This window comes from Panthera leo, chromosome B4, assembly GCF_018350215.1.
Source record: "Panthera leo isolate Ple1 chromosome B4, P.leo_Ple1_pat1.1, whole genome shotgun sequence".
In the NCBI taxonomy this organism is placed as follows: Eukaryota; Metazoa; Chordata; class Mammalia; order Carnivora; family Felidae; genus Panthera; species Panthera leo.
In genome coordinates, this window is record NC_056685.1 from 66,847,785 (window position 1) to 66,857,362 (window position 9,578).

At 38.6% G+C, this 9,578-nt stretch overlaps 1 pseudogene; it reads right to left on the reverse strand.

The window, feature by feature from the left end:
- Nucleotides 1-2,854: 2,854 nt before the first annotated feature.
- Nucleotides 2,855-3,370, reverse strand: LOC122225609 (annotated as a pseudogene).
- Between the last annotated feature and the right edge of the window lie 6,208 nt (nt 3,371-9,578).

Below are 9,578 nucleotides of genomic sequence, written 5' to 3' on the forward strand. Positions count from 1 at the left end.
ACTGCTTATAAAGATATCTTACCAGTGAGAGTTTATACACCATTTTTATGGTATTTTGATTTGGACTCTTCAATAATTAAAAATATTTTCCCCGTCAATATGAGCTCAGTTATTAAGTACAGTATTTTAAAAATGGAAGACACAAATAGAAAAATAAACCATAGGTTGTACTGTTCAACCATCATTATGTGATACCTCAAATCTTCATCTTGATGAGCACCTTTGCTTTACAAAATCCTTCAAACACTCTAGTATGTGTATCTTCAGTTTTGGAATAAAAAGGAAAATGTAATTGAAAAATAACAGAGTTTATGTTTAGCAATTTGGAGATTTTGGATTACCCATTCTAATATATCAATTTCAGTTCATATTTCACTCTTTCTCATTGCCAGGTAGTATTCCATTGTGTATAGAAACCACAATTTCTTTATCCATTCATCAGTTGATGGACATTTAGGCTCTTTCCATAATTTGGCTATTGTTGAAAGTGCTGCTATAAACGTTGGGGTACAAGTGCGCCTATGCATCAGCACTCCTGTGTCCCTTGGGTAAATTCCTAACAGTGCTATTGCTGGGTCATAGGGTAGATCTATTTTTAATTTTTTGAGGAACCTCCACACTGCTTTCCAGAGTGGCTGCACCAATTTGCATTCCCACCAACAGTGCAAGAGGTTCCCATTTCTCCACATCCTCTCCAGCATCTATAGTCTCCTGATTTGTTCATTTTAGCCTTTTGTAGCAACGTGGATGGAACTGGAGAGTATTATGCTAAGTGAAATAAGTCATACAGAGAAAGACAGAAACCATATGTTTTCACTCCTATGTGGATCCTGAGAAACTTAACAGAAGACCATGGGGGAGGGGAAGGAAAAAAAAAAAGTTAGAGAGGGAGAGAGCCAAACCATAAGAGACTCTTAAAAACTGAGAACAAGCTGAGGGTTGATGGGGGGGTGGGAGGGTGGGGAGGGTGGGTGATGGGCATTGAGGAGGGCACCTGTTGGAATGAGCACTGGGTGTTGTATGGAAACCAATTTGACAATAATTTTCACATTAAAAAATAAAATAAAATAATAAAAAAATTAAAAATATATTCATTCATATTTAATAATAAACCTGCAGAATTCCTGTGGCTGTTTATTCTTTGTGATGAAATTCAAGATAGATTGTACCAGAAACAGTTTTCTTGACTATTCATATATATTGAGGGTGAGAAAAAAGATTAAGTTGAAATAGAGTTCTTTACAGTTCATATTTCTTCTCATCTAATGATGGCAAACTGTGAAAACATTACCCAAGAGCATGGTTTTCTAGCTAGTAAACCATGTTCAGAAATGTTTCCCAGTTTAATACAAATACATTCATTCAGAAAAGGAAATTGCTGCGTTGATATGTCCCAGGCAGATTGTTTCCTGTTTTGGAAACCACTGTGTTCAGTTATTCAGAGCTGAGATGGTTCTATTCATCCTCCATAAGGGGAATTGGCCAGCTCAGTGAGAATGACTTCCAAATATTTCAGTAGAATTAAAGCTCAGGTTTTAAGACTCACTGGATAACTAAATATAAAACTTTTTTTCCCTATAAATTAAAAATGTTTAGGGCACCTGGGTGGCTCAGTTGGTTAAGCATCCAACTTCAGTTCAGGTCATGATCTCACGGTTCGTGAGTTCAAGCCCCATGTCGGGCTCTGTGCTGATAGCTCAGAGCCTGGAGCCTGCTTTGGATTCTGTGTATCCCTCTCTCTCTGCCCTTCCCCTGCTCACGTTCTGTCTCTCCCTCTCTCTCAAAAATAAAGAAACAAAATTTTTTTTAATGTTTATTTTTATATGCTATGATCTTTTATTTTTTTCATACTTTGTATCTGCATGCCAAAAGAATTTGGAGTTTCAATTTAAATCCCCATTTATGCTATCAATCTCATGAAATCTCTTCTGGTAAGAAGAGACATAATTTTATAGTTAGAGGAAATTCTTAGCTACTCCCATTAGAGAGGCACAAAGTTTTGGAAATTATGTATTAGCCAGTAACTCCATTTTTCCCAATCACATTTTCCATATAACCTGCTACTAACAAGTAAAGTAATTGATCTAAATTTTATATTACTCCCAAATTTTACTATGTTAATCACTTTGTGCACCCAACACTTTAAACTCCCTTCCTTTGGTGCATGTACCATAATCTTCCCCCCGCCCCCCCTTCTGTATAACTTTTGCCCTGGCCACCTGTTTAAAGTAGGAGTTTGCAAAGGCATTACCACCTCCAGTTCCAGTGATTGGACCAAGCCAGGCTAATAGCAGGCATTCCCAAGATTTTTCTAATTTGATGAGGGAAGGGACCAAATGAAAGGAGGTATTTGTTTACTAGATGTATTAACTAATTTGGGATTTATTTGTGGTCATTTATTTAGTGTTTTTATAAATTGATTTAAAAATTCCTCCTTACATAACAAAAATAGAGAGTAACCTATTGTTACATTTGGATCATATAGTAATATGGAGTTTAACATTTTTAGGTAGCCAAACATGTTTTATTCTATCACTGCTTTTCAAAAATTTTTTAAGTACAGTTGACGTACAATGTTATATTAGTTTCAGGAGTATAACATAGTGATTCAACAATTCTATACATTACTTAATGCTCACTATGATAAGTGTAGTTTACCATACAATGTTATTATAATATTACAATATTATTTTGCTGCTAAAAGCTTTATTGTTTCCATTTGATCCATGCCTTGGGAGGGCTCCAAGATGGTTAAAAACCTACTTAGTGACTGCAGAGAGAGGCTCAGGCATAAGCCCTGGCACCAGAGGGACGCCAGAGGGGCCTCTCAAAGGCTTCTGGGCTTCAGAGGCTTCTAGTCATGCTTGAGGGTGAGCCTTTCAGAGACATACTCACCCAGCCCAGCCTGGGGGCCAGCTGGCCTGTGGAGGTTAATCAGATGGTCGCCCATCTTCTTGATGAGTTTCACCTCCTGATCTAGGAAGTGGTTCTCCCTGAAGTCACAGAGATGGAAGTCTGTGTGGCAGAACCCTGACCATGCATATCCAAAGGGCCTGGTTCAGGTTCTTCTCCAGGACCATGGTGGCTTCCTTGGTGTTCAGGGTTTTACCCCACTCATCTTATGATGGCTTCTGCATGTCCTGGAGGAGAGAGCAGTTGCAGCACTGGTTTTGCACCTTTAAGAGACATTCAGCTCCCTCACACTTCTCCTCAACCAACTCGTAGATGGAATGGCTCACTCTCTCCAGAGCCACTGGAAATAGAAGCCCAGAGAGAGGTAGGTGTAGGAGGCCAGCAGATGCATGTTGACCAGATGTTTGACAGTGTCTCCCACATCGGTGAAATAATTCTGACAAATATGGGAGCTCATGGGTAATCAGTAATAAGGAGTTATGTTCAACATAGGGTGTTGGCTGGTCCTAGAGGCAGACTGGCTGAGAATATGGCTCCAAAGTTTGTGACTGGAAAAAAGGTTGGAAAAAAGTTTGGATGCTGGTAGGAGGCTGACAGAAGGGGCATTCCTGGGTCTGTACGGTCCAAATACTGTTGAAGCAAGAAACAGATCTGCAGGACCCTGGACACACAGCCTATTACAGTATTATTGACTATATTCCCTATGATTTTCTTTTTTTTTAAGCTTATTTATTTATTTTGAGAGAGAGAGAGAGAAAACAAGTGGGGGAGAGCAGAGAGATCTGAAGGGAGACAGGAAGACAGAGGATCTGAAGCAGGCTTTGTGCTGACAGCGGAGAGCCCAATGTGGGGCTTGAACTCACAAACCACGAGATCACAACCTGAGCAGAAGTTGGATGCTTAACCAACTGAGACACCCAGGTGCCCCCCCCCCACCCCCTGGGCTGTACTTTTCATCTCCATTTATTTTATAACTGTAAGCCTATACTTCCCAATTCCCTTCACCTATTTTGCCCATCCCCCCACCCACCTCTTCTCCGTCAGTCACTAGTTTGTTCTCTGTATATAAGACTCTTCTTGTTTTTCCTTTGTTTGTTTTGTTTTTTAGATTCCACATATGAATGAACTTATATGGTATTTGTTGTTCTCTGCCTGGTATATTTTACTTAGCATAATACCCTCTAGGTCCATCCATGTTGTTGGAAATGACAAGATCTCATCATTTTTTATGGCTGAGTAATATTTCATCGTATATATATGTATGTATACACATATATATACATCTTTTTTATCCATTCATCTGTCAGTGGGCACTTGGGTTGCTATCATATCTCAGCTATTGTAAATAAAGCTATAATGAACATAGAGGTATGTATGTATCTTTTTGAATTGGTGTTTTCATTCTCTATTGGTAAATACCCAGTAGTGGAATTACTGGATCATATGGCATTTCTATTTTTAATTTTTTGAGGAATCACACTGTTTAATTTTTTGAGGAATCACACTGTTTTCCACAGTGATTGCACCAATTTACTTTCCTACAATAGCACACCAGGTTCCTTTTTCTCCCCATTCTTGCCAATATTTGTTGTTTCTTGTCTTTTTGATAATAGCCATTCTGACTGTGTGAGATGATATCTCATTGTGGTTTTGATTTACATCTCCCTGATGATTAGTGATGTTGAACATCTTTTCGTGTGTTTGTTAGCCATCTGTATGTCTTCTTCAGAAAAAATGTCTATTCAGGTACTCTGCTCATATTTAAATCAGATTGTTTGGTTTTTGGTGTTGAGTTGTAAAAGTTCTTTATATATTTTGGATATTAACCCCTATCAGATATATCATTTGCAAATATCTTCTTGCATTCAGTAGGTTGCCTTTTTGTTTGGTGGATGGTTTCCTTTGCTGTGCAAAAGCTTTTTGTTTTGGTTTAGTCCCAATGGTTTATTTCTGCTTGTGTTTCCATTGCCTGAGGAGACATATCCATAAATATGTTCCTAAGCTCTTGCTGTTCCTGTTTGTAGTCTCCTTGCTCTAGTGTTTGATTAATGCTCTCAACAGTACATCACACAATTACTTTCCGAGTTTTGAGCATTTGCTCACTACTTTTGCCAAGCCTATCATGTGCTTAACCTCTGCAGTGATAGAGAATGGCAATTGTTTTGCTGAATTAACTCTGGAAAGTGACCATTCCTAATAAGCAGAATTAAATGACAAGGAGATAATTTCTTTGCTGCTTTGTTTTGTTTAAGGCTTAGGACCACCTACTGAGTGGATGGGGGTGGGAAGGCTATTTGCAATTATTTTTAAAAAGGAAAAAGAATCTGTGCACCTGTCACACAGCTGTAGTGACAGCCAAATAGGGACAAAGCATGCTGGGAGTGTGCTCAGCAGTTATTTCTCTTACATGAGGTGTAAATGCTTTGCTGTTTCAGGAATTCCTATGAAAAGCATCAGGCCTAACAGTATCCTCAATGAATTATTTTGTGAGAGATTCTCTATCCTGATTTCATTTTAATTTGTAGAAAGTGATGAAGAGTAGCTTATTTGCAAAGGCAGTAAACTTTATAGAATATCTCATAGAATGAAAAATTTTAAAAGGGAAAAACTGAGATGAAAAGAGAGAGTGATTTTTGAGCCATTTCCATTATCACAGAAAGCTCTGTTGAACAATGTTGCTCTGGAGATCCTTATTCTATAAAAATACAGTTTCAAATAAAATTTTGGATACAATTATCAGGTTCACACCAAACTGCATTTATCTTAAGTCTGTTGTTTTTTTTTTTAATGTTTATTTATTTTTTGAGAGAGGGAGTGTGACTGGGGGAAGAGCAGAGAGAGAGGGGGAACAGAGGATCCAAAACAGGCTCTGTGCTGACAGCAGCCAGTCCAACGTGGGCCTCGAACTCATGAACCCCAAGATCACGACCTGAGCCAAAGTTGGTTGCTTAACCGACTGAGCCACCCAGGCACCCTCTTTTTTTTTTTTTAAAGTTTATTTATTTTGAGAGACAGAGAGGGTGAGAACAGGGGGAGGGACAGAGAGAGAGAGGAGAATCTCAAGCAGGCTCTACACTGTCAGCACAGAGCCCAACATGGGACTCAAACTCAGAAAACTGTAAGATCATGACCTGAGCCAAAATCAAGAGTCAGAGCTTAACTGACTGTGCACCCAGGTGCCCCTACCTTTACCTTAGGTCTTAAAACTATATATATACATATACCTATACGTATACGTATATGTATATATATAAAGTTATTATCATAAAATCATAATAATGGTTATATCTAAAGGAAAGGGGGGAGGATACACTCTTTTAGGCATACATGGGTACACTTCTAGGTTGCCAGCAGTGTTCTATTTCCTAATATGTGAGGTGGTAACATTTGCATTTTTCTATAGATTCTCCTCAATGTGTTATATTTTGCAGTAAATATGGGCTAAAAATCACTGTCACAATTAATTGCATATGCCTACATCTTTGAAAAAATCAAATCATTTTTCAACTGATACCACTGAGAGATTATTCATAACTGCATGGAATCTAGATGAGTGTACAAGCTACATTGTTACCTTTTAGTAATGAGAGGAAATTGTTAATTGCAAAATGTTGGCAGTAGATTGTGGTAGACACACTTAAAACAAAATAACATCACTTTTTTATTCCTTGGGGGTATGCATAAACTAGATGGCATATTTTTATTCTTCAAGTAGCTGGATATTTTAAATATCTTTGCTGAGTTTGCTGTCATTTTGTTCTAGATATCATGTCAAATAAAAGATTAATGGAGGTGTTTATAGATTTAGAAGTTGATACTGATACTAAAGCAGTTATTAAGGACAAGTTAGCACAAACATTTTCCTATTGCCACTAAATCCAGACTAGGTTCAAAAATTTCAGTTGAAAATGTTTCAAATATTCAAAACAATCTCTTATGCTATTATAAATTGGACAGGTTTATAAGCTCTATCTTCAGATACTTGTACGGCAAGAAGGATAATTCATACTCAGTTATTCCTAGAACCTGGGGTTGTTGTTTATAAAGTGATAAACATGGAAAAATATCAGACTGCTATAATCTGGAGTCTGACTACACCTCCTAATTAATATCTTTTCTAATTATTAATGTCATTCCAACTTAATGCTCTGCCCCTCTCCGAGTCTCACTACAGAGTTAAGCTTCTTGAGGTTTTTTATCTCCATGCTTTCAATTGTGTGAAGAGTCTTTTGATTACTAGTTACAAAAATCAATACAAGCTAGGTTAAGAAAAACAAAAAAAATTTTAAACTTAAAAAAAAAAACCAAAAAGAAATTAAATACTAACTATACAATTTCAAACCCAGAAGAAGGAAGTACTATTACAATTTGGCTGTCAGGGGCACCTGGGTGGCTCAGTCGGTTAAGTGTCCGACTTCAGCTCAGGTCATGATCTCACAGTCTGTGGGTTTGAGCCCCGCGTCGGGCTCTGGGCTGATGGCTCAGAGCCTGGAGCCTGCTTCGGATTCTGTGTCTCCCTCTCTCTCTGCCCCTCCCCTGCTCATACTCTGTCTCTCTCTGTCGCAAAAATTAAAAAAAAAAAAAAAAAAAAAAAAAAAACATTAAAAAAAATTAAAAAAAATTTGGCTGTCAGTCATTTCAAATTTTATGCATACCTGCACAGAAATTTTTTTCTTCACATGAGATGATACTATCCATATAACTCTTCCAGTGCCTTTTTTTTTCATTTAATGAATAATCTTGCAAAACAGTATTAAAGAGTAAATTAGAGGGCTTCCCAATTTTGCAATGGCTGCATTATGTTAAATATTTAGAATATTTCCAATTTAAACAAGAATTTATGGACATTATGCTGGGACCATGAGTATAATCTGCCATACAGAATCCAAGGAAAAGTCTAATAACCATTCACAGGAATGGAGGAAACAAGGCAATTCTACAGCAGGAATCCTTTGACTTTCCTTCCAGAGCTCTGTGATTAATATGTCTCTCAAGTTTAAATTCTCCAGAGAGTGTATCAGATTGGTCCCACAGGAGTCAGGTACTACATTTGGTCCAATTAGGTTTGACCACGGGGCCAAGATCAGGTAAGAAAAAACATGGCTGCCAAGAAACAACCTTGGTTTGTGGGATGCACAGCCCATGTCATATTTGATTTTGTCTTTCTGGTGCTTATGCAGTATCTTACTGTCTCCACAGAAAGAGTTGTGACAAAGTAGTTCTCTGTAATAAGTTGTCTTCCTCTCATTTTCCCCTTTTATTTTAGTATTATACTGACATTACATGCTAAGTTAAAAGATGATTTGTGTGACAGGCCCTAAATGAAGTTCAGGTCCAGTGGGGCCAGCCCCATGGAGGTACAATGAAAGGAGGAAAAGGAAGTCTGTGTGAGACCTGAGTCACAGATCCCTTGCCTTCAGTATCCAATGCACATGACCCCATGCTTGCTTCCTCTAGGTCCAGAATTGCATATCTAGCTGCTTAGCAACAATTCCATCTAGACATCCATTGGACACTTCAAATCAGCATTTCCAGCACTGAATTTACATTCTTCTCACAGACTTCCACTTGTTCTGGCTTACCTTAAATAATAGCATCTCACCCTGTTTTCCAGTCAGTCACCAACTTCTGTCAGCCCTTCCTTTAAGTTCTCTCAAATCATTCCATTGTTTTCCAATCCACTGCCGCTGCCCTGGCTTAGGCTACCATCTTCTCTAGCCTGCACAACTGCAAACTAATTCATGAAACTTCTCTTTTGCCTCTAGTCTTTTTTTTTTTAAGAGAGAGTGCACACACATGGGAGCTGGGGGGGGACAGAGAGAGGGAGGGAGAGAGAATCCCAAGCAGGCTCTACACTGTCAGCACACGGCCCCATGTGGGTCTCAATCCCACAATCAGCAAGACCATGACCTGAGCCAAAATCAAGAGTTGGATGCCCAACCGACTAAGCCACCCAGATGCCCTTTCCTGCCTCTAGATTACTTTTACAGTCAGTTTCTGACCCTGCACCCAGTGAAAGCAAGACCTTTCCTTGCAACTATTCTCTGTTCAGAATAAAGCCTGAAGTCCTTAGCATAGTTCAGCACAGGATAGCACTGCACAGCCTGCTAGGCGTTTCGTGAATTGTCTACTTCTTCCATCTTAGCCACTCTATCCTCCTTACCCATTACCTTTTCTCTCTGTTTTCTTGCAGCTCCCCGATTTCTTGCCTGCAGAACAATAGTTTTGAACCTTGAATGTACATTAGAATCATCTGGAGAACTATAAAAAATCCCATTAGTCTAGGCATCCCAGACCAATTAAATCAGAACTCTGGGGGTGGGACCCAGGGCTAGGGATCAATATGTTTTTAAGCTCCCCAGATGATTCCAATGTACAGCCAAGTTTGGGAGCCTCAGCAAAACTTTGCGTAGGTTCATTTCCTCTCCTTGACCTAATCCCTATCCCCACTTTGTTTATTCTTCACTCCCTTCTTCAAGATGCCTAGCTCATACTCATCCTATTTATCTGACAAACATATATACAAGGAAACCTTTCCTGACCACATAATATAAATTATGTGAATAGATGCAGAATTTTGAATGATGGGACTCTCAAGATCTCTGAATTCGTATCTCTAATTATCCTTTGGACCTTTGATATCTATATAATAAACTTCTGGAAGA